Raw genomic sequence first — 25,824 nt, 5'->3', positions numbered from 1 at the left:
TCGGCCGTCGGTAACAAGACCAACCTTGGCAGTTCAGGCTGTAGAGTCCGTGCCAGTTGACACGTGCCTACTATCTGCTGCGACTTCTCCGATTATGTAAGGACATTGCCGACCACTTCGATGAAAAAGGGACGAGCCAGAATGTGGCTCCGTCTTCGGCTGAAGAGCGACACGCGCGCAGAGACGAGGCTAAAGAAGAGCCACGTCGTTAGCAGTGCGCCCTCCGCGTGGAAGCGCGGTGTGGCGTGGCGCGGCGTGACGCCGGGACTGCGCCTGTGCGCTAATTAACCAAGATACTGCGAGGCGGCGCGTCCCCGCTGCTAAAATGAATATTTATTGTCCCTACGCGGGCGGTCGGCGGACATTCGACACGCACTGCGCCGTGAGTGCGAGCCAACGCTGCCAACTCCCTGTCTCGCACAGCTTATAAATGAAAATTTATATCTAGTACCTAGCATTTTTTTAAAAAATGTAGTTTTCCGCTCCGTAAACGCTCGTGGCATCGATGGACGTCTTCTAAAATAACACACTTCGTCTTTGAAAATGTCCTCTTTTAAAGTCCTCTTTCTTTTCTTTCCGTATCTATTTTATTGCTGAAGTCACATTATGTTTAACAAACATTCTGTCCCCAGTGCGGTCACTGTTATTTTGAGATCGTTCCTACCTAGCTGTGCGACACAACTGCAGATGAATTCACTTATTCTCGTTGAACGTACGACGCAGTTAACAAAACCCGGTTAATCTCCTCTTATCCAATACTGTGATCACCACTGGAGCTATGTACCGAAGCAGTCTCAGGAGACATAACGCTGATACAGTCAGTCTCCAGCCCCGATAAGAGACTCGATTAGGCGAAGAAGAGAGACCATAACCTTCTCTTTGTATGCAATATTCAACTGAAGTCGCTCATTGATGATTAGATATCGTACAGCTAGCTAATTGTGGCTTTTCCAAGCAGTTCCAGATTTTGTGTATGGGATTACGAGCGGGCGATTTAACGGGCCGGCCGAAGTTCGTCAAATAAGCGCTTGCAACACTCTTGAAGAGTATCCTCTTGCACGACGGGCGTATCCACACCACACCCATCATTCTGATGGGTGTGACAAGGCCACATTTGGTCGCCGAAAAAGTTGAAATAAGCGTCCTGGTCCGCGTTTACGTTACCAGAATGGATGGACCCAAGTTATGGTACGAAAAAAGCCGAAAATACCACAGAACCATCTCCTTCCTGAACTACACGTTCCACACGCTGCGAATTAAGCACCTCATACGGTCCCCGGTACACTTGATGCCTTGCATCATTTGAAAAGATACAAAACAGCGACTCATCCGACAATACTACATGCTTGCAGTCAACTACTGTCCAGTGTCTCTCTTCCGTTGCCAACAGAAGATGTGCCTCTTTACACTGAGAAGTCATGAGAAAGCGACATGCAAACATACAGATGGCGGTAGAATCGCGTATACAACGTACAAAAGGGCAGTGCATTGGCGGAGCTCTCATTTGTACTGAAGTGATTCATGTGAAAAGGTTTAAGACGCGATTATGGCCGCACGACAGGAATTACCAGAATTTGAACGTGGAATAGTTGATGCCTGGGACATTCCATTTCGGAAATCGTTAATTCAATATTCCGAGATCCACAGTGCCAAGTGTGTGCAGAGAATACCACATTTCAAATATTACTGCTTACCTCTCACCATGGACAACACAGTGGCCGACGGCCTTCATTTAACGACCGAGAGCAGCAGCGTTTGCGTATAATTCCCAGTGCTAACAGACAAGCAACACTGCGTGAAATAACTGCAGAAATCAATGTGGGACGTACCTCTAACGAATCCGTTGGGCCAGTGCGCTGAAATTTGGCGTTAATGATCTATGGCAGCAGACGACCGACTCGAGTCCCTTTGCTAACAGCACGACACCGCCTGCAGCGCCTTTCCTGAGCTCGTGACCAGGTCCGTTGGACCCTAGATAACTGGAAAATCGTGGCCTGGCCACATCTGTTCCGATTTCTGTTGTGAGGGCTGATGGTAGGGTTCAAGTGTGGCGTGGATCCTCACATTTTCACTAGAACCGCGTTTTTCACGTTATTCAAGAAAAATATAAAAAAATTGACCTTTAAGCGCCCCCTTGCTCACATCGCACCGATCAGGATTTTTATCATCACTCAACAAAAATTTGTGACTACACAGTTTTTTTTCCTACAGACTACATTTTTTGGTCTTCATTGACTGGGCTACTAGGAACAGAAATGCATGCTCTGCCAAGTCGCTCGCATGCTGACCTCAAATATGGTGAGAAATTATTGTTCAAGGGCGCTCCATTCCTCTATCAGCGCGGCTGACAACTGCTGAATAGTCTTTGGTGCTTGTGGACGTGATGCAATGTGTCTCCTCGGCGCATCCCACCAAGTGCTCGATGGGATTCAAGTCCATTCATCGAATGTTCTCTCCTTCCAAGACCTCCTTCACCTGCGCTTTTCGATGTAGTAGCGTATTGTCATTAAAATGGTTCAAATGGCTCTGAGCACTATGGGACTTAGCATCTGTGGTCATCAGTCCCCTAGAACTTAGAACTACTTAAACCTAACTAACCTAAGGTCATCACAGACATCCATGCCCGAGGCAGGATTCGAACCTGCGACCGTAGCAGTCGCGCTGTCATTAAAAAAAAAAATGAATTCAGGGCCTAACGCACCCCTGAAAAGACACATAAGGGGAACAGTACAGTGTCACAATAACGTTGTCCAGTGGGTGTGCCGTGTTCAAAGATATGGAAGTCAGTACGCCCATGCAACATTATGCCTTCCCACATCTTGACCACCAAAACAATCAAGTTCGAAAATGTTCTTGGATGCATTACGTGTTCCCAGCTGTAGCAGTATGAGGTTATGTCCATAATCAATCCTCAGACTCAATCTGCTGTCATCGGAGATCCAGTCACTACGCTCCTGGCACCATCGCAAACGGTGCCGCCGATGTGCGGGTGTCAACGGAACATAACCTACTGATCATCGGGCAAAAACGCCACCTCACTGCACTCGTCGTGTCACAGTGGAGTACGAGACCGCGTATCACGTTAAATGTGGTTGCAAATGGACCCGAAGTTTGACGTGGGTCCATTCATGCCTGTTGCACAATGCACCGGTCATCTGTTGCTGTAGTTGACTGTGGCCGATCATCTCTTCTTCAGGTAGCAGTGCCTGTGGTACGGAACGCTCTCATGCACGTGAAACAGTGGTGTGAGCAATATCCAACTCGTGGGCTACGCTGGTCACATTTCGTCGTCCTTTCTGTGCACGAATGTAAGACCTCCGTCAACATGCTCCCACTCTTTCAATCATTTCCACCGACTGATTAATACGGCTTGCCACTTTATTTATCCTGTCCTTAACTTTTATAACAGTGGTGTATTTTTGAAATAATTTGATAGCCCCATCTCCAGTTCGCTATTATTTTCCTTTTCCAGTCCTCGATCAGGCAGGGCTGTCCTTTCCTTGTCCATCGTGTTCTAGGCCGGCGTACATCTTTCCAACAGCTTGGCGAATATTTCTCTATGGAAAAAACGGCGATCCGCTGAAGGAAATCAGTGATAGTACGAACTTTTGTTTATTACAGACACAATCACATCTATGACAAAGCCATAACCGATTTCGGCCTATAATGGCGATCTTAAGATGCCATTTCTGGGAGTGAGTTACGTATAACGTACAATTAAAATACATTTGTTTCATGCATATAGCTCATGGGCAGCATTTGGCGAACAAAATATAGGGTTATTCTAAATGATGGACCCATTTTTACAAAATTCGTATGTATTCAAGTACAAATCCAAAATGAACAAGCTTTATAACAATGGAAAGAAGAAATTTCAAAGTTTTTGGCGTGGCAGCGGTGGTGGTTTCAGAAGCGGCTGGCAGAGTTCGCGCGGCAATAGTGCCTTCATTCCGTTTCACTGTCAGTTGTGAGTGAGATGGCACCTGTGGAGCACGAGGTTTTCTATGTCCTTGAGTTCGCGAAAAGTGGGTCGCAAATTGCAGTGCAGCGGTAATTTCGTATCAAATTCAGTATTCAACCACCAACCCGCAAAAGCATTAGCTTTAAGCAATTTGAACAGACTGGGAGTGTGTGCAAAGGAAAAAGCACAAGCCGACCGCTTGTGTCAGAGGATGATGTCCAACGGATTCAAGAAAGTTTTGTGCGCAGTCCCAGCAAGTCTATCAATAGAGCGAGTCGAGAACTTGGAATACCCTAATCAACTGTATGGAAAGTTCTGAGACGGCTTTCTTGCACAAGCACTACCGATTAAAACTTGTGCAGGCTCTCAGCGCAATGACAAAGAGAAGCGTCTCGAATTTTGTGGTTATGTGCTAGCAAAGATTGAGGACGATACTTTCTACAGCGTGTAATTTTTAGCGATGAAGCGACGTTCCACCTTAGTGGAAAAGCCAACAGACACAATGTTCGCATACGAGGTTTGGAAAATCCACATTCACCATTAAAACACGAAAGAGACCACCGAAGATCAACGTGTTCTGTGCCATATCCCGTACAAAGGTTTATGGACCATTCTGTAACGGCATTCTGTAACGGCAATCACGTACCTGGACGTGTTGGAACTATGGCTGTTCCATCAAGTTATGGAAAATTCCAAGGACTTCATTTTCCAACAGAATTGAGCTCCGCCCCATTGGCAACGTGATGTACAATGCTTTTTTAATGACTCCATTCCTCAGCACTGGATCGGTTGCTGGGGACTTGAGTACCTGACTCTGCACTTCTGGCCACCGAGATCTCATCTCACACCCTGCGACAATTTCTTATGGGGTTGTGTGAAGGAAGCTGTTTATGTCCCGCCTCTACCAACCACTCTGAACGATCTGCGGAACCGGATCGCTGCTGCCGTGCATTTAGTAACAGCAGATACGCTTCCGCATTTGTGGGACGAGTTTGGCTACCGCGATGATGGTTGCTGTGCAGCCAACGGTCGCCACATTGAATATTTATCACATTTCTCATTATTAAATAATTATTAAAAACTAACTGATTACAAGTTATTAAACTGATATCAAATATTACGAAAAAACCTCTGAAACTACCTCTTTTCATTGGCATAAAGCTTGTTCATTTTGGATTTGCACTTGAATAAATACGAAGTTTTGAAAATGGGTCCATCATTTAGAATATCCTTGTATTAACTACATACATTGTTGACCTACTGACAATTCCAACAACGAAAATGACAAAATGTTTACCGAAAATCTTTGAAGTTTGATAAATAATACGAGAATCAGTGTTCGAAGCACACAAGTTTCAAAACAATAAATCACAAAAGAGCTGGTAACAAACGCAGTATATAACAGTTAGAGCTAGCTCAGACATGACTCATCGGTCATTTCAGATATCTCTCTCTCTCTCTCTCTCTCTCTCTCTCTCTCTCTCTCACACACACACACACACACACACACACACACACACACACACACACAGAGAGAGAGAGAGAGAGAGCGCACAGATTCAAACTGCTTCGGCTATCCGTACACAAATCACGGCCAGAAACAAACTTCATATGTCGTCGTCAATGTGTCCCAATCTGCACTCGTACGTTACGTATATTCCCATCCGGGAAACGCATATTTAGAGTCGAGAGGCTTGTATTGGCGAATAAAAGTAACTGTGTGATTAGTAAGTACGGTGCGATGTTCCTTCGGCCATGCACGCATGTCGGAAGGAATATTACATTGTAGTTCGTAATAACACAGGCAATGCTATTTCGCACTTAAACAAGACAAGTCTGCATACCTCAGCACACTAATCGTGAATTACAAAACAATGGAAAACGGTTGCCGTTTGTAACATATGAGTCATTACATGAAAGAACAGAATCCTAAAAAAATATTTTTTTTGAAAAATAATAAATACAGAAATGAGGCTCCCTTGAAACCGACAATATTAAAATTTAATTTCGGTTCGTCTTTAACAAGCATTCGTAGAATAACTGGGCTTGAACTACAAACACGTTATGCTGAGCCACACAAACGTGTAAGACAATTAACTGTCACTGAACAAAGCTAAGCGACATTATACGCGATAATCTTAATTGAATTACGCTCAACGAACAAGGGATTTTGTATATGACAACAGCCATTTTGGTCCTTCGGTTACACGTAACAAAGGTGCTAAAACTTTTCTTGGTACGCCTGTGATTATCTGTAAGTAAACACCGACAGCAGAGCATCCGCAACAAAAGCTACAGAAATTAAAAACGTGCCGTCCCTGAAGACGCAGCACCACGACTATGAAGCCACAGGGAATCAATAATTCAACTGTATTATGCACGCCGCTTTCACAGCCTCCGATAACACAACGAATCCGATCTCCGTCCTCGATGAGAGACCCAGTCACTCTGCAGCACAAAAGGCAAACATCATGCGGTAAGTAAATTCTGCGAGCGAATTTGCACCCTCTCCCGACACGCCGACCAAACCGTCGCTTAGAAGAGACGAACAGTGCAGTTCCATTAGCGGCAGAAGTCTATTCTAACACGCACGTGGTTCAGCAATATAAAAACTAACATATGTATGAATATAACCAATGTGCGTTCCTTTCCTACTCTTTGTGCCAGATGCGCGTATCCTTTAAATGTAAAAACGATGAAATATCTCGAAATTACAACTGAAATCGGGACTCATCTGACCAGACCACGGCTTACCAGTCGTGCAGGGTCTAACCGCTATGGCCACGAGCCCAGGAGAGGCGCTGCAGGCGATGTCATGCTGTTAGCAAGGGCACTCGCGTAGGTCGTCTGTTGCCACAGTCTTATAACCCAAATTTCATCAAAGGTTGGTTGTCTGTTAGCAATGACAACTCTACGCAAACCCTGCTGCTAGCGATCGTTAGCTGATAACGAAGGCCGTCGGCCACCACGTTGTCCGTGTTGAGAGACAATGCCTGCCGTTTGATATTCTCGGCACAATCTTGACACTGTGGATCTGGGCCATACTGAATTCCCTAACGATTTCCGAAATTGAATGTCCCAGGCTTCTAGCTCCAACCACCACTCCGCGTTCCCGTCGTGCGGCCATAGTTATGTCATAGACCTTTTCACATAACTCACCTGAGTACAAATGACAGTTCCGATAAAGCACTACCGTGATCTGTGTATGTGTTATCACTATCCCATGACTTTTGTCACCTCAGTATAAGCAAATAAAGTAACTTAACTGATCTCGCGTTTATATAGTGGAACTATTTTCAGTTAATTAAGTGGGTGTTTATCTGCAGTTGTTATGCGAACTTTTATGTAGCATACGTTCCTAAAAACAATGGCTGAGACGTGTTCAATTTTCACATGTGATATCATGTGACCTACGTAGTACTAGTCGGAAAGTGACTGGATTGGTACATAAGGAATCTTGCTGCTTCTATCGTTGACAGCATATTGTAAAGCCTTGTGGCCACGTTGTAGCGTCTTGAAGAGGACTTTTCTCACCACTAATTGTGTTTCTGGTAGTTTGCATAAATATCTTCCATTCAATTGTGAGGCGGGCTACACTGGATGGGGGCCCTTGACATATTTTGACGAGTCTGACTCGTGACAACAATTTTGGATCAAGCATGAATATATCCAGTAACACTTGTGGAAATAAATGTGGGACAAACGTAAACATCACGAGTATAACCCATGCGCCAAACACTTGTCGGTTACAATCGTGGTTTAGATCTTACCACTGCGACGCGAGAACGGATCTCAATTCGTTAAACCTACGTTACAAAGCAAGCGTGTTATTAGTTTCGTACCTATGTTTTTGAAGAATGATGTCATAAACCTTGAGATAATGTCAAGAGAGGGGTGTTTACATGGTGGTAGTGATGAAGACTAGCGACATGATTGTACGAAAGAGAAACCTGGCAAGAAGTTTAATTATGGATAGCCGTAGTGAAGAGGAAAATGCAATACATAAATCATGTGTATCACGGACTTGGCAGGAAGCGAAAATCATACCAATAAGTTGGAAACATTCTGAGACTCGTGGCATAAAAGCTTCTGTTTCAAATAATTCAAGTGAACAACCAGGATTACTGGATGCTGGATGAAAAATTGACGTATATACTTTTTACAGACACCAGTCTCTTCGAAGTAACATAACGGACAACGAAGAGGGGAAAAAAACCGGGAAGTGGGTAACGCTTGGTGCTCTGTTACTTTGGGCGAAAAGAAGGACTAGCATGCACTACGCACTTTGATGGCCCAAGTCAGAAAACCAAATGTACTGGTCTAAAAGACCGGTAATAGAAACGCCAATGTTTAAAGAATTAATGCTCTTAAATATTTTAACAAATTTCAGGATTTTTACATTTTTGCAACAATGGAACTGCTGAGTTAATGACCGGCTTCGAAAGATAAGACCTGTCGTCAACCTTTGGAATGAGAAATTTGAACACCGGGTGAAAATGTCAGTATTGAACCATGGTTCCCAAAGTGGTCCAAGTGGACCCCCAGTGGTCCACGGGAGACCAGACGGGCGTTCACGTTGGAGTGGAGGAGGAGGAGGAGGAGGAGGAGGAGGAGGAGGAGGAGGAAGAACAAGAAGAAGAAAGTTCTCAAGTTGTAAGTGGGGGTCCACGAAAATTTTTAACCGTCTTAATTTTTTGAGTAGCTAGTGTATTTTAAGAAGATCAGCTACTGCTACTTGTAAAAACAAACATATTCGATATTCAGTACAACGCATGTAGAGACCTGCAAAGTGCCGCCCGTACGCCCGCTAGCCCTGAATGCTTGCTTAGACGTGCAGAGGAACGAAATACGACTTGTGCTGTGCTTGCAAGCTTCACTAATATAAATACGAATGCCAAGGACAAAACGTTACTCATTTGTTTCCGGAATTTTGAGAATAAAAGTGTGAGTGAATCGATGTTGGTGTATGCCAGTGCCGAAAAAGTATCTTTTCAAGCTTCTCAGTCTTACTGTTTGTATTAACAATAAGAATCAGTACTAATCAATAAGGCGTTGCTGTTTTGAGTACATAAAACTAAATAATAATGCAGTCCACTAATAAAGGGAATCTATGTTTATGAAATGGGGCATTGGTTTCGTCAATTTAGATATATATTTTCTTTAATCACTAATTAAAAGCCCGCTATTTAATCTCGTGGCTGCTAAAGCTTCGACGATTAAATAAGGGGTCTTAGCAGTTTATCGCTTTTAATAATTTAAAACAGTTTTTCAGCTGGAATTTTAGGTTTTTCATTGCAGTAATTAATTCTATTTTATTCGGTTGAAATAGTCATATCCTGTTAAAATCGCCTCATGATTACTAAAACAAACTTTTTTTTCTTTACATGTTACAAGTGATACGAAAGATGGTTGAATCTAAGAAGAAATGTCGACAATAGAGTGTTGATTATTTGAAATCTGGTTTTCGTCCATTAAAGGCAAACAAACGATTGCCCCCAAGTCTTTCACGCAACAAAGTTTTGAGCAATGACTCTATGAAACCATCGAAGCTCGAAGACCATTTAAGAAGGTGTCTTCCTGGTGAAACAGGTAAAGATTTGAAATACTTTCAAACACTGAAGGAAAAATATGAAAAGAGACCCACCGTGGACAGTATGTTCGCTTCAGCATCTTAAAGGAACGATGATGGCTTGCGGGTATCTTACAAAATCTCATTGATTATAGCGAAATCTGGAAAACCGCACACCATCGGAGAACAGTTAATTTTACCCGCTATTGAAGATGTTTTTAGAACTGTTCAGCACTAACCTCTATTGACGTACTCAAAAGAATTCCTTTAAGTAACAATACTGAACAAAGACGTATTGATGAAATGAGCTCTGATACTGAAAGCTTCTTGTGTAATTATCTGCAAACCACTCAGTTTTCTATTCAACTGGACGAATCGACTTTACCTGATAATGAAGCATTATTATTGGCATATGTTCGATTTGTTATGGACGAAGAAATCCATGAAGAGCTGCTACTCACGAAAACTTTGAGAACAGGCACTAAAGGCGAATCAATATTTAATGTCCTGAGTGATTTTTTAAAGGAAAAATCGATTCCACTTACAAACATTATTTTGTTGGCATCAGATGGAGCTCCTGCCATGTTCGAGCAATATCGTGGGTTTATAAGCCATCTTAAAAGAATGATACCACGACTAAGTGCAATTCCCTGTGTCATCCATCGACAACACCTTGTAGCGAAAAATTTGAGTGATAAATTGAACCAATCGCTTCAATTCGTGATTAACGCAGTTAACAAAATAAGAAGCAATGCGTCGAATACCCGTTTATTTGCACTATTGTGCGATGAAAATGATGATGATTTCCAACGATTGCTCTTACCTACTGAAGTACGCAGGTTGTCGACAGGTGCTGTTTATTAAGATTTTACTCACTTTTCGAATCAGTTATAGAATTTCTGGAAACTAAAGATTCAGATTTAAAAGAAAATCTGATCAAATTTAAAGCAGGCATTGCGTACTTGACAGATTTGTTCAACAAATTTAATTATGTTAACTTGCAGTTACAAGGGGACAGCCTAAATTTAATAAAAACGAAGGATGTAATTTCGGCTTTTCTTGGTAAACTGAAATTTTGAAGCAAAATATTTTGTCGGCGAGAATTCTCCCGGTTTCCAAACTTGTCACAGACAGAATGTCTTGATGAGGATATTCAGACATATGCTCAACATTTAATTACCCTGTATGACGACTTCAAAAATAGATGGCTGGTTCAAATGGCTCTGAGCACTATGGGACTTAATATCTATGGTCATCAGTCCCCTAGAACTTCGAACTACTTAAACCTAACTAGCCTAAGGACAGCACACAACACCTAGCCATCACGAGGCAGAGAAAATCCCTGAACCCGCCGGGAATCGAACCCGGGAACCCGGGCGTGGGAAGCGAGAACGCTACCGCACGACCACGAGATGCGGGCTCAAAAATAGATTTGAAGATATTGTGACAATGGAAATACCACCATGTATCATAAATTCATTTGATGAAACGGAAGTGGCGAATGTGCTATTACACGAGGAGGTACTTGAGCTTGGCACCAATGAGGAGCTGAAGGTGAAATTTAAAAAGAAGGCTATCAAACATTTTGGCTGCAGGCAGAAATTTCTGATAGCGTTCCCCTCGTCATATCTTGTCGAAAAAAGTTTTAGTGTCGTTACCAACATACTAACGAAAGAAGGAGCAGGTTGAACATGACAGAACGGGGAGGTCTGAGGTTATTCCTTACAAAACTGAAGCCAAATACTGATAATTTGCAGTCAATTCATCAAGTACATCCGTCCCATTAAAATTATGATTATTTTTTAAATTGTTTATTTGCAATTTTAGAGTTTATTGCTGATGTTTTGCCTATTGTTGATTAGTATCAATGTTTGTTCAAATTCAAATGGCTCTGAGCACTATGGGACTCAACTGCTGAGGTCATTAGTCCCCTAGAACTTAGAACTAGTTAAACCTAACTAACCTAAAGACATCACACACATCCATGCCCGAGGCAGGATTCGAACCTGCGACCGTAGCGGTCTCGCGGTTCCAGACTGCAGCGCCAGAACCGCGCGGCACTTCGGCCGGCTATCAAGGTTTGTTTTTAATCATATTAAGTATACAGGGTGTTACTAAAAGGTACGTCCAAACTTTAAGAAAACATTCCTCACACACAAAGAAAGAAAATATGTTATGTGGACATGTGTCCGGAAACGCTTACTTTCCATGTTAGAGCTCATTTCATTACTTCTCTTCAAATCACATTAATCATGGAATGGAAACACACAGCAACAGAACGTACCAGCGTGACTTAAAACACTTTGTTACAGGAAATGTTCAAAATGTCCTCCGTTAGCGAGGATACATGCATCCACCCTCCGTCGCATGGAATCCCTGATGCGCTGATACAGCCATGGAGAATGACGTATTGTATCACAGCCGTCCACAATACGAGCACGAAGAGTCTCTACATTTGGTACCGGGGTTGCGTAGACAAGAGCTTTCAAATGCCCCCATAAATGAAAGTCAGGAGAGCGTGGAGGCCATGGAATTGGTCCGCCTCTACCAATCCATCGGTCACCGAATCTGTTGTTGAGAAGCGTACGAACACTTCGACTGAAATGGGCAGGAGCTCCATCGTGCATGAACCACATGTTGTGTCGTACTTGTAAAGGCACATGTTCTAGCAGCACAGGTAGAGTATCCCGTATGAAATCATGATAACGTGCTCCATTGAGCGTAGGTGGAAGAAACTAAAATGAGCTCTAACATGGAAATTAAGCGTTTCCGGACACATGTCCACATAACATCTTTTCTTTATTTGTGTGTGAGGAATGTTTCCTGAAAGTTTGGCCGTACCTTTTTGTAACACCCTGTATAATCAGAAGTATTATTTTAATAAATAGGACACAAGAAAATGTGCTATTATTCTTTTTATTTTTACCACTCCGAATTTAGGGTTTGGACTCGGCCGTGGCATTTTTAGGAGTTTTGGGAATATAGTAGAAATGTAGCTGCAGGGGGCCTACCGAAAACAGTAAAACTTTGATAGTGGTCTACAAGAAAAAAAAGTTTGGGAACCTCTGCTATAGACGAGTCCTTAATTAAATGTAATGGACGCTTAGCGTATAAACGATTTAGTCCATTGGAAAGAGCGAGATTTAGATTAAAAATTTAGAAACTATGTGAGGCGAATACCGGTTATTGTAACGGTTTGAAAATATATACTGACCAGGTAAAACTCATCAGAATAGTAGTGCTTCAGAGAATGTTGTCACGGACTTGTCAAAATCCTGAATAAGGGATACACACTGTCTCTTAACAACTGGTATTTCTCCATAATCTCTTTTTAGAATTACACTAATGTTATCCGGACAATATACAGCAATAGGCAAAATATGCCAAAAATATTAAAAAACAAACTTTAAAGCAAAGAGAATGTTTATGTTGAAGTCGTAAAATTGCTCATTCAGAGACATGACATCAACAAAACACAAAAGTGTAGTGGTGGTTAAATATACGAACAATGAAGCCCCAATGCATTCTCGAATACAATAACGGAATAGGTTACCTTCCCTTGTGATTCTACCCTCCATCCTAGACTTTCCACGCAGTTATACCCCCAGAAAACAGTTTATTGCACTTTCATGTGGTAAAAACATTTGATATTTGTTGTTAACCCACGTTATTTAACAATATACATTAATTTTTTACTGTTATAACACTATTTTAATAATCAGCGATTTTTCAATGCTCTGCACAATGCGGAAACTATTGGTCATAGGTGAAAACGAATACCACATTTTTTGTAGGAAATTTAATGTGGCTTAATTGTGTACTGGGAAATATTTTTCACTGGAAGCAGTGGTTTTCGAGTTAACCAGGAGCCTCATAAAAAAGTGGCCTTTTAACCCCCCACCGATCAGGGTTTTTAGTATGTTATTCACTACGACCTCCCTACCACTGTACAAAGATTTGCGATAACATGAATCTTTTCCCCTAATTTTCTTTCGTTGGCTGGACTATAGTGATAACACTCTCTATTAAGAACCATGTCCCACCTTTTGTGACGAACAAGTATAACGTTATATATGCTGGCCGTTAGATACATATATACATTTCCCGCAAGCAACTTCATAACTATGTAAAAATGTCTTTTAATTAAAATCATAATACAAACATATGGTCAGCGACCTTTGCTAAAGAAGACAAATGGGAACGAATACCATATATCTTTTGCTATAAAACAAATGAAATGGTATTTTTTTTATTCTCGCCGTTCTGTGCCGTCTTTTTTTGTCTGACTATTGCAGAGTAAGCACGTATGTCTCTATGTAGAATATCTAACATATAAAATTACTCTCTTTTTGGGAATGTGTTAATGGAACTTAATTGTAGTATTATACCTGATGTCTCATTATAATGACCATACCTTTTTTATGAATATTTGTATTATATGGAATAAAAACAGCCACCAGCCGCGGGAGGTGGTAGCCGAAAGCTCTTGACCTAGGTTTCAACCCATATAAATCGGCCTACTTCAAAAGTCTTATTCCATATATTTGGCAGTAGTCTGGGACACTTAGGAAGGTATTAGGAGGCGGTAACCTGATAATTATTTGAAAACTTAATTTACGTTTTTTGACAGTAATCATTAATTTCATTTATCTATACTTTTTTCTCAGGTTTGCCGTCTTTGAAAATTTCTTTCGCCCATCATGGATTTGCATAATAATCAGTACACGACATTCCGTGATGTACTGGAAAGGTACTCGGAAAAGTTTTCGTAGTAGCAATATCCCAGGTGTGTTTCTCTTGTACTATAAATAACGTTTCTCTGCGGATCATCATAAATCTCAGTGACTTCGGTGTAAGCGCAGAGCGTGACTGTAACAGAGAGTTGCAGCCTGATGTGATTTTCCTACAAGATCGTGCACCACCACACTGGGGACGGCATGTTACACATTTTCTTAAAGGAACATTTTCTTCAAGGAACATTTCCTGACAGGTGGACTGGACGTGATGATCTTTCTGTCTGGCCTACAATATCACCAGAAACAACGCTAAAATGGTTCAATTGGCTCTGAGCACTATGGGACTCAACATATGAGGTCATCAGTCCCCTAGAACTTAGAATTACTTAAACCTAACTAACCTAAGGACATCACACACATCCATGCCCGAGGTAGGATTCCAACCTGCGACCGTAGCAGTCCCGCGGTTCCAAACTAAAGCGCCTAGAGCCGCTCGGCCACTACGACCGCCGACACAACGCCTTTAGAGTTCTTTTTGTGTGGCTACTTCAGGACAATGTTTACGCTACTCAATCACCTGATCTGGATACAATAAGAAGAAGAAGGATAACAGATGGTGTCGCTGGCATTACACAAGTAATGTTGCCAAATGTATGGGATGACATAAGAATATCGATTACACATTCGGGCAACAAACGGCACACATGTTGAAGTTTATTCATATCGTAAAAAAAACTTTGTGACTTTTTTTTTTTCACCTGTCACAAGCTCCATAGTTTTTGTACAATAAGTACTGAAACTGCACAAAGACTTCAGGCTCACTCTGTATACTGGAGCATTCATATCGCTATTTTAGATTTTCTATATCATGGATTGATTAAACTTGCACAAAGAACACTGTTTGTTATTTCTGCTATGACCGTTGATCATTTTCATAATCACGAAGTAGTCTACAGGAAAATAACACGGTAGCAATGGTAGTGAAATGTCACATGACCTTTTGAAATATGTAGAGCTTAATGCGTAATGTTTTTGATTTTCGCACTACTGATCGTAACACATATAGCTTTATATTGTCGTAAAATACAAACTCTATCCCTTCTATTGGCCGATGTAGGCAGCTTACACCACAAATTTTCACAAACATTAAGCAGCAGACTTGGGTATATCTCGTTAAGTCTTTGCCCTAGGTTCGAAAACACCAATCAGAATTGCCAGTTTTCTTTTTTGAGGTTTCGTCATTACAAAGATTTTCAAGTCTCGTCGGCATGTAACCAGTGTGGCACGCAGCAAACGTTATCAGACAATATTCTCTTTCCATCTAGCGTCCCCATTGTGCGTTGACAACGATTTTTCCTTAGTCCAGGAGACATGCAAGTTCAGCTAATGCCTCAGATCATGACTGTCGCTACATCCCTCTTGGTTTGAAGACACACAAACGTCACCAGCTCTTTAGTTTCATGATGGCGATGATGATGATGTGGACATGGTTGAATCCGAGTCAATGTTAAGAAATCTGTCACCAAACATGATTTATTTAATTGTCGCTATTATTCCTTCACTGAACCACGCCAACCGGCTAGAACTTCGTCTCAGGGAACATAAATCTGTCACTTGTGTTTCGTAAAATCCGACTAAATTCTCTGCGCTACAGTGGCTACCTGTTTAACTATATCTGCCCTACACCGCACCGCTGTTACACACAGGCCTGGGGCTAACTACCCGCTCATTTGACCTACTGCGCACTGCTGCTTTGCAGAAGGGCTGTATGCACAACTTTCAGCTGCGGCCAGAGTTGTGCAGCTGCGCCTGGACAATGTAAAGGCGATTACTGGTGGCCCGAGAATAAGCCGCTCTGCCTCAGGTCCTTAAAGCTCAGTTCGCCGACGAGGCTTTCAGCCGCTACCAGAAAGAGAAGGCTCGAGTACAGTTTGTGTGTACGCCAGCAGCAATTTCAGACTCCCTGATTACTCCGTGCAACGTGAAAATGTAAACTGCATGAAACTATGTAATTCTTATCAATTACACGGTTTTGATAATGTACATCACACAGACAACAAACTTAGTTCTTGTTTTACAAAGGTTTTCATAAAAAAAAAAAAAAAATACGACACATTTACTACCGACGTACGTTTAAGTGTTACACATAACAAGTATGAAAAATATAACGAAATTATTATTCAACTCTCAGATCATACGAGACCGGGGCAGCTACTTCAGTTTTTCCTTACATTTTGTTCTAAAGTGAGTTTAATTTAACTCGTGGAAAAAAATGTGACGAAAACGAATCACAAAGGCGATGCATGCAAGCATCTTAGGGAAGCTTTCACTCGACTGAGTCAATCAGAACACAAAGAGGGTACTGTCATTGGCCCAAAGACTGGAGACATTTCAAAGACAAGCAATCTGACGCAATGTTACATGACGATGAGAATGTTGCCTAGGGAAATTTTGAAAATGTTTTAATCTTAGGAAATAAGAGCACAAAATTATAAGGAGCCTTTGGTTGAACTGCTGTCATGTTATGAAAACCTTGGCTGTATCAAACCTCTGAAATAAATCTCCTTCATATCTACTCCTAGCCTGAACGTTTCTGACGAACATGCAGAGCGATTTAATCAGGGTATTGCAGTCAAGGAGAAGAGTGAATCATTTAGTGGTTCCAGAAGTAGCCTCCGTCACACGGCGTCAGGTGGCTTGCGGAGTACTGATATAGATGTAGATGAAGACCTATCCAGGCAATTGACCTTCTGCTATTTTGGAGCTTATAAGCGATAAGCCAAGCGGAAACGCGCAGCCAATTTATATAAGGGGCAGTCAAAAGAAAACACGACAGATGGAAAAAGTAAGTAAACTCTGTTATTTCAAAAGCAATCCCCATAACTGTTAATACATTTATTGCACTGCGAGACAAGACAGTCAATGCCTTGACAGAAAAATATTTGCAGCTGCCTACGGAACCATGGCTATATCCATGTGTGCACCTGTTTGTCCGAATCAAATCGACAGCCACGAATGTTTTTCTTCAGGACTCCAAAAATACGGAAACCGCATAGGGAAAGATGTAGATTGTATGGAGGTTGTGTAAGGGCTTGCCCGCGAAAATTCTGCAGCTTAGACGAACCAGCCTAGGTAACATGTGGGCGGGCATTATCCTGCAACAGGATGATGCCATCTGTCAACGTTCCAGGGCATCTGGAATGATAGTGCGCTTCTGTTTTTTCAAATTGTCCCTCTACAAATAACATTACACGACGACAGCTGAAGTTAGAAGAGAAAGAAACAAAAACCCAGTAGTTTGAGTAATTTATACCTTCAATTAAAACTCACCTAGCTACTGCAACCGCTATCTACAACGTACAATGTGCCTCACTAAATCACAACACTTGTCTAAAAAATGCAAGCACATGGAAACACACCATCAAATAGATCCAAAGCTTCAGTAGAAGCAGAACAATTTTATTGTTCACTCTGGTTCCCTCTCTCCTAACTGGATACATTTAACGCATAGCCTCCGCTCCACAGAGCCCACTACGAGCTCCTACTTCCACGAAAACTGCAGGCCGACTTCTCTTCACGAAATCGTTTTAATATCCACACATTTTAGCCAGTTAATCTCAGGAGTTAAACGCAGACATTTTCCATGGTCCTTTGTGATCCCGATAATAGCAGTCCTCGGCAAAGAGCGGCTTTTAGCCCGGACGTTTCGAATGTTTATTTGCAAATGCCGGACATCAGCTGCCACCGTGCGAAAGTCACTACCGTATTAGGATTCGACCGGAATCCACTGAGAAGAGGGACACCAGCCCATTGCCACCAATATGACCCCGAAACCGGCCTTGGTGTCCACAAAAGCCGAAGGATGATCCCACAGTCACGACCAGGAATGGTACGTTACATGTATTGTGGAGGCATCGTACGCAGAAACGATTCTGGGTCTAACAATGTAATCAAAACACGACCATCATTTGCCTCCCTCCCCCCCCCCCCTTTATGAAACGGAAGGAATAGCTCCGTTCCTCAGCATTTGTTCGACGTTTTTGCCCTGCGGTGTGTGCAGATATGTCTGCGATATCGACTCGCCGTCAACTGTTGTTGGATTGACAGGTGGCACGGATATCGTCACCAAAAGCCTCCACCGCCCAGAAACCACTAGCCTCAGACAGCAATATGCCCGAGATCGCCGACACGGTGTCTTGAGTTGTAAGCCTTACTTTTTTTCCCCGAACGAGCCCCGCTTCAAACTGTCACACAGCGAAGGTAGCGTAAGTGTTGAATCCTGCTCTGGTAAGCCCTATCTGCCGCTTACGATGTTAAGCGATAAAATGTACGCAGGCCAATCTAGTGGTGTATGAGACCATATAACATGCTAGTTCGACATCTAACTCTTGAGGGTTACGTACAGCAAGTCGCTGAAGATTTTTTTAAAATTCTACGTACTGCTCCTCCATCTGAAAACTCCACATTTTCAACATGTTATAGCAGTAGTTTTAACTTTTTCGCTGAAGAGCCAATAATGACAGTGTGGGGCAGCACCTTGGGACGCATATGTACCAATCTTATTAACTGGTAACCTACATAAATTAAATTACAATTAAATCAATACCATTAGCTGCTGACGCGCGTTGATATATATCAACGGGGACAGTTGAAATTGTGTGCCCCGACCGGGACTCGAACCCGGATCTCCTGCTTACATGGCAGACGTTCTATCCATCTGAGCCACAAAGGGCACACAGAGGATAGTGCAACTGCAGGGATTTATCGCCGGCACGCTCCCCGTGAGACCCACTTTCTCAACTTCACACACTACATTCGTAGTGCCCCTGCCAATGTACCATTACTCGCGGCAGACAATCCACCGAGTCCCGTAAGAATTCAGGCAAATCGTATGCATCTGCACTGAAGAAGGTCATCAGACGGTTAGCCTTAAACGATATGAAGATGGCATCTGTTCTTTCGGATATGTCCGAAAGAACAGATGTCATCTTCATATCTTCATACATAAATTGGTTTTTTATGAGCCTCCAATGAACTAGCTACATTAACGGCGCCATAAGTTGGCCGCCAACACTCACGTACTCATCGTCGGCACCATTTGGAACACTTCGTATTCTCTATTTCATACTAACACCACCCTCAGCGATTCCACCGCTGTGACACTGTAATATTCCCGAGCAAGTGTTGTGTTGTGTTGTCTGTGTGAGCACCCAGCTTAGTCCCTGGGGTAAATCGTAAACTCACGTCAATTAAAATTAAGTACGTCTTAAAACTTTGCTCTCTCTGTAAGTATTTGTTTCTTGCTGAGAAGGAAAAGCAGACTCTTAAAAAGCTCCTAATTTTAGTTGACGTTTTTAGATTTGGCTGTTAATTGCTAGATGCCTATTATTATAAAATACGGCTAAGCACAGTGGGCCATACGAATACTTTATTAGGGTCGCATGCGGCCCGCGGCTGCAGCTTGACGAGCACTTGTTTATAGTGTCTCCTTCGGAGACTGCTTACGTGCCTCGCTAATGCTACCCAACCATGATACTACTGCACATTGCTTCCCGTGGCCGTTATCAAAAACATGCGGTAACGTTTCAATAAACAAGTACATTGGTGACCAAGGAAAACGCATCGCACGGTGTATGCTTTCAAGACACTTGGATATACACCATCAACCAGGTGCGTAATATATCGTATGCTATGGACACTGTACTGGTTACAAACAATCTGTTGACAGGCTGGTTAACTGTTAGCAAAAGCTACCAGGGATACCATCATCGCTCATAGGCAGCGCGCAACAGCACAGCAGCCGAGGTGACTAACTTGCATCCGTGGGCCACGTGTCCATCAAGCGCCTGCGGATATTCCTCCGCCCACTGTGTATCAGCGCAAGATCCAGGAAGTCCTGCCTAAAGAGCAGTGATGACGACCAGCAGGCAGCTATTCACTTAGCTCCGTGCCAAGCACCAGCCGCCTCCGTCGGTCCATCTGTCGAAGCTTTTCGCTGAGTTTACACCGCACCGCACCGAAGGATGACGCAACTCCAGCAGCTACCAGGGATGACACTCACACATCGAGCGGCCATCAGTCTTCGCCGGAGCCTCCCCTGCTGCGAACCTGGCCTTTTCGGGACTTCGTGCCACTGTTCTGGTAGTGATACTATGAACTGTTGACTGTGTCCTTGTCCTATTGTGGTTAGTGGACCGACATTACCGCGGACGTCGATTCTACTTTCATAACTGATTTAGGACTATCACCCAGTTGTTATCCTGACTGATGTTCAGCTCGGATTGGTTGTTATTCTGTAATAAAAGTGTACTTAAATGCAAATTTGGAATTTCACTCATCAATAATGTGCGTGCAGTTACAATGAAGGACACAAGATAGGGCAATGCCCGGCCTTATGTGGCGACGAGTATACAATGCTGCATCGACGAACGACGGGCACTTCGGTTTTTTCTTATTTCTTTATTTTGATTTTGGGTTACAAGGACCATACAGCCAACAACGGCTACAAAGTGCCAAAGAAACGTAATCGCAAAAAAGCAGAATAGCACAAAATTTCGAAGTTAGCATACAACACACACTCCTAAAGTAAAATAAAAGTACACTTAGACGAAACACCAGACAGCTGGCGGCCCTGATGACAATGACACTGGAGCAGAATTACAGCCTTCGCTGTCACTGGCCTGAAAGTTCGCCTGAGTCGATGTACATCGAACATGTCTAAAATAACATGATTGTACGTCACCATCCATCAAACTTTGGTGACCCTTTATGAAGCCGCATCCAAGCTACATGGAGGAATATTCCCCTCACGACGTTTTTGGGCTATGATTACGGGACACAGAAATGACGTGCATTTCTGTAGTTCTGTTCACATGATCATTGCCGTTTACACAGTCTGTGATATAAAGTTAATTTCCGTAATGTATATTATTGTACTCACTAAATGCTCCTCTTGTCAAAAGTATAAATGTGGCAGGAAAATAACCGCCCATCACTGAAAGTAATTTCTGTCATAAGATGGCTTGCTTGCACACAGCAGCAATACAGGCTCGTCACAGAATCCAATAAGGTTAGTTAACATTATGGCAAAAATTATGGCAACACAGGTCAGAAAAAAATTACAATAATTTATTGAGAGGAACTTTACAATACTTCATTACAACGTAGTGCGTGGCAATGTAGTTCAATGTTCAACTGCACTGATCAATGTTTCAACATGCTATGCTCCTGAATCCACTGAATGATGACAGTGATCACTTGTAGAATTTCCAGTTTGGTTCCTTTAGGTACGGACTGTGGACGAGTCCAGATGCTGTTCTGAGGTACAGTCTTCATACTGTAATAAATGGAGCTGCCTAGGGCTCCTTCTATAACATTGGTGTTTTCTCCGACTCGGGTACCACACGATGCACCTATGCTTCGTCTCTGCCTAAGCTGCCTTTATCAGATTCCTGGCAGCGAAACTACACCTCTTTGCATGGCATTACATTCGCTCCGTAAACTTCTGCTAGTTGGCGATGAATTGAGGCTGCCTTTAAACGCTAAAACTTCATTATAATTAGCACTTCAATCGTCGACTAAGTATCTGTCAATGCCCCCATCTTGAAACTGAAATTGGAAGTGCCATTGAGAAGCTACCTGCAACCACCGGCTAGTTTTGAAAGCTCTGAACTATTTGTTTATTTTTATCTTTTTATCTAGGCATGAATTTAATTCTTCAGGGGTTTTGGTATACTAATGACAGTTCTTGTGACCTTTCTTTTCGTTAATCATCCATATATACAGAAAATGCTTAATCCATCCTTAAACATCTAGTGTCATCCACCTCCGGCCACGTACAAAGAACTTATAGAATCCATGTCATTGTAAAGTGCCCTCCGCCACACACCGTTCGGTGGCTTGCGGAGTATGAATGCAGATGTAGATGTTTTAAGAGGGAAACGCAAATCATTTTATTTCTTGGACGATTTTCAACTTCTGACTAACCTTTGTGCTTTTTAATTTATTGGGAAATGTCAGATAAAAATCACCAAAGGCGGTAAATAACAAGTGGGAGCAAATTGTTAACCAAAACCATAAGTACTGTAACAAGTTTGTGCGTCATGAACGCTTACGGTGTGACTTTTGATAACGTCACTATTGGAAATACACTCAACGTCGTCCTTAAGTTCTCCTCACTCAAACTGAGGAACAAAAGAATGGTGCCCATCGAAAAGTTCGTTTACTCAGAGGTACGCAAGAAAGAAAGACAGGCAGGACAGCACATATTTATTTGATGCCGGAAACCAACTATCAGCGCGCACACACAATTTCAAAAGAGAATGAAGACACCAGTAACTCACCAAACTGAGCCGAAGGGATCGTGTTAGTAGTCTGCTCACCTGTAAAAGAAAGAAAAAAATATATACAAATGTTTTATTTCACTCTCACGAGATGATAAACGTTACACTATGGAATTCCTTTCTCTCGCATAATTAGGTGTTGACAGCTTATGCGTTGAGATATGAAATGACATGTACGAAACTTGCAAGTAAGGTGATCCAAATACTAAGTCACAAAATGTGTCTGTATTTTTAAAAAAAAGTAGCTGTTAGGGGAAAAGATGTAAATGTAAGACAGAATACGCTGCTTTAAAATGACTATATTCAATTCTTTCGCGTTAGAAACGAATATAACAAAAAATAAAATATGTATAATTTTTTTAGGCTGACACTGTTAAACAGAAGTCGGCTCGTATAGAATACGATACACATGTGATATTGTTATGTAGACTGAAGTTAGGAGTTTCAGGTCTTAAAAATGATATAGAGAACACAAAAAACGATACATATGTATATCATATATTTTTCTGTGTGAGATATTTCTAGGATATGAACCTTACGTCACACAGTCATCAATAGTTAGAAACGGTTTACGATTATACTTAATATACTAGACAGTAACATAAAAATAAAAGACAGGCTAAACAGAATCGCTATCTTATAATTTTCCAATAACCTCAACAGGGCCGTTAAACATAAAGCAGTTTCCTCGTGTCTGATATTTCCCACCCCAGTAGCAACGTCAGGAAGTGGTAATTTCCCTATCACGTCACTTTTATTAATAAGAGAAATGTTTTCATTTAACTGAAAAACTGTTTGTTCCTTGTCCACAGACTTTTAGAAAGTAAGTTCTATGTCACAGCGATTAAAATTCTTCTGGGTATTATGCTGCGTCATTGCTAAAACTAACAACAATAATAAACTAAAACCGACGTTTCGGCCGAATTGCAACGGCCTTCCTCGTGCCCTGAGGAAGGCCGTTGCAATTCGGCCGAAACGTCGTTTTTAGTTTATTACTGTTGTTAGTTTTAGCAATGACGAGGCATAACACCCAAAAGAATTTTAATCACTATGACACCGGCCGCGGAAGCCTATGTTCTTATAACTTACACGTCGTTTTCCAGTACCTTCTGCATGGTGCACACACGTGTTTATCTGTATGAATTCCTCTTTCCCCTTCGAAATTTTGACAAGATAAAATCTACTCCACCTCTATGTGCTAGATCAGTCATTATAAAAGGATCTGGTGTGGATTCTCCGAAGGGATCGACATCATCATTGCTATCGTCACTCTTCAAAGAGAGACGCAAGCAGAATCAGTCTCCACAGTTCCCCTTCTTTTTATGTATACTTGCCATTGCTTTCGCCATAAACACAGTCTTGGCTCTCCTGATTTTGTCTAATACTATTTTGTTCGGAGGCTTTACTTTTTCAGCAATGAGTTTACTGCTGGAGATGTGGTTTCTCACGGCTGTTTTTCGATTACGGAAAGGGCGGGGCAACCCACGGTACATCGCTGTGTGGCTGATGGCTGTGCCGTAGGCGACAGTATCATTTTTAGGAATCAACCTGTATCAAATTTTGGAATGGAGCGTATCACATTTAGGAATTGTATTTACTGGTTAATAATTGTGTCCATAGAGTAAATGTGACAATAATAAATAATTCAGCAGATCTAGCACAATGTGTATATAGCACAAATCTGGCGGGTACATAATATTTGCGGAAGTAATAGAGCTGTGCGCACATTTATTTTCAGTATGAACATTTTTGTTCCGCCTGTAGATGAAGGTGCAGTTTTCCCTAATCCTCCTAAACGGTTAGTTGTCTGAGGCGACTAGGCTGCTTTTAAGGGCGATTAATTTTTCTGTGACGGCCGGAATTTTTCCATCATGCTTTATAGAGAAAATGATAGAAATGGGAGGAGTAAATAGTCAATAGGAATCTCACATTCTACTCCTGATTCTGATCGATTGGAAGGGCTAAAAGTTCAATAATTTCGTGGAACGGTTGGGAGCTCACGAAAACGACGAGTCGGCCGGCAGCGCTCATGCGGTGAGTAGAAGTTGGGTGCCGTTTGGAGCGTGCGAAGCTCTGTGATCAAGTGTGCTATTTCTTGAAAGATTCCAGAAGTGCGTTCCCTTGTGCGATCGTGGATATCTGTTTGAAGTTTCCAGTGCTTTGGGCGAGAGTTGCCTTTAATTGAGGGTGCACACTAGACAGAGCCCTTACACCAAGACCGCGAAACCAAGTAGCACGGATGGCTACGTTCAGCAGAAATTTGTATCCGTGGAAATCTGAGGGTGATGTTTTGGTGTGCCTCTTTCCCTGTTGATACGGAATTGGATTTCTGTTCCATTGTGGTAATTGTCGGTAGGAGTTGCCAGTTGGAGGCGATGTAGTGCACATATTCCAATTCCAGCCCAGTAGTAGGATCTCGGAATCTTAACTGCAATTTGGTTAGACAGCTACAGGGCTTTTAATTATTGACTTTGGAGTAGCGAGAAGTTTAACCGTGTCTCGCTGGCTAAAAGCGAGGCTGGCGATCAGTACTTGGACTGATTTGATAGTGCAGCAGGGTAGAGAATTAATCGAGGTCCACCAATTGACGTTTCCTATTAAATCCACGGAACAATACGTCGCTTAATTTATTTTCCGCGGATCACATCACCAAGAGCACGTGGATTCTTGCCGCGGCCACGAAGAGTGTTTTCGTGCAACGCCACGGAATCTCAGAGGCACGAGCGAAAGGAGCGTTTCAACATAATCCATGAGATCCTGCGGTAGTGTAGAGTTTATGTTGATGATGATGATGATGTATGTGTTAGGGCGCTAGAAAGGGAGGACATGAACGTCCTTGCATGAAATAAAAGGACGCGAGGGTGGTGACAATCTATGAAAAAGAACAATAAATTGTAAACCAAGTTCTATCAACAAACAACAATTTAAAACATAACATTTTGAGATTAAAAACGAACCACGTGAAATGCAGATAAAACATAACAACATGGTAAGAAAAGGGTAAAATATTACAATGCGCAAGACAAAGGATTACTTTCTCGAAACCTCGTAATTGTCTTCTTCTCTGATGCAAAGTTTGAAATTTCGCTCAGAGGTGCCTCCAACCTCTTCCTGACACGGTGCAAAAGCTTGGCGCCCTGCGACATCACACTGGGCTCAACGACACTTCGAACAACAAGATTTCGACAAACGCGAAAAAACAAGGAAAGAGCTCAT

This window comes from Schistocerca serialis, chromosome 2 (genome assembly GCF_023864345.2).
Source record: "Schistocerca serialis cubense isolate TAMUIC-IGC-003099 chromosome 2, iqSchSeri2.2, whole genome shotgun sequence".
Taxonomy (NCBI): Eukaryota; Metazoa; Arthropoda; class Insecta; order Orthoptera; family Acrididae; genus Schistocerca; species Schistocerca serialis.
Note: the sequence above shows the minus strand (reverse complement) of the source record.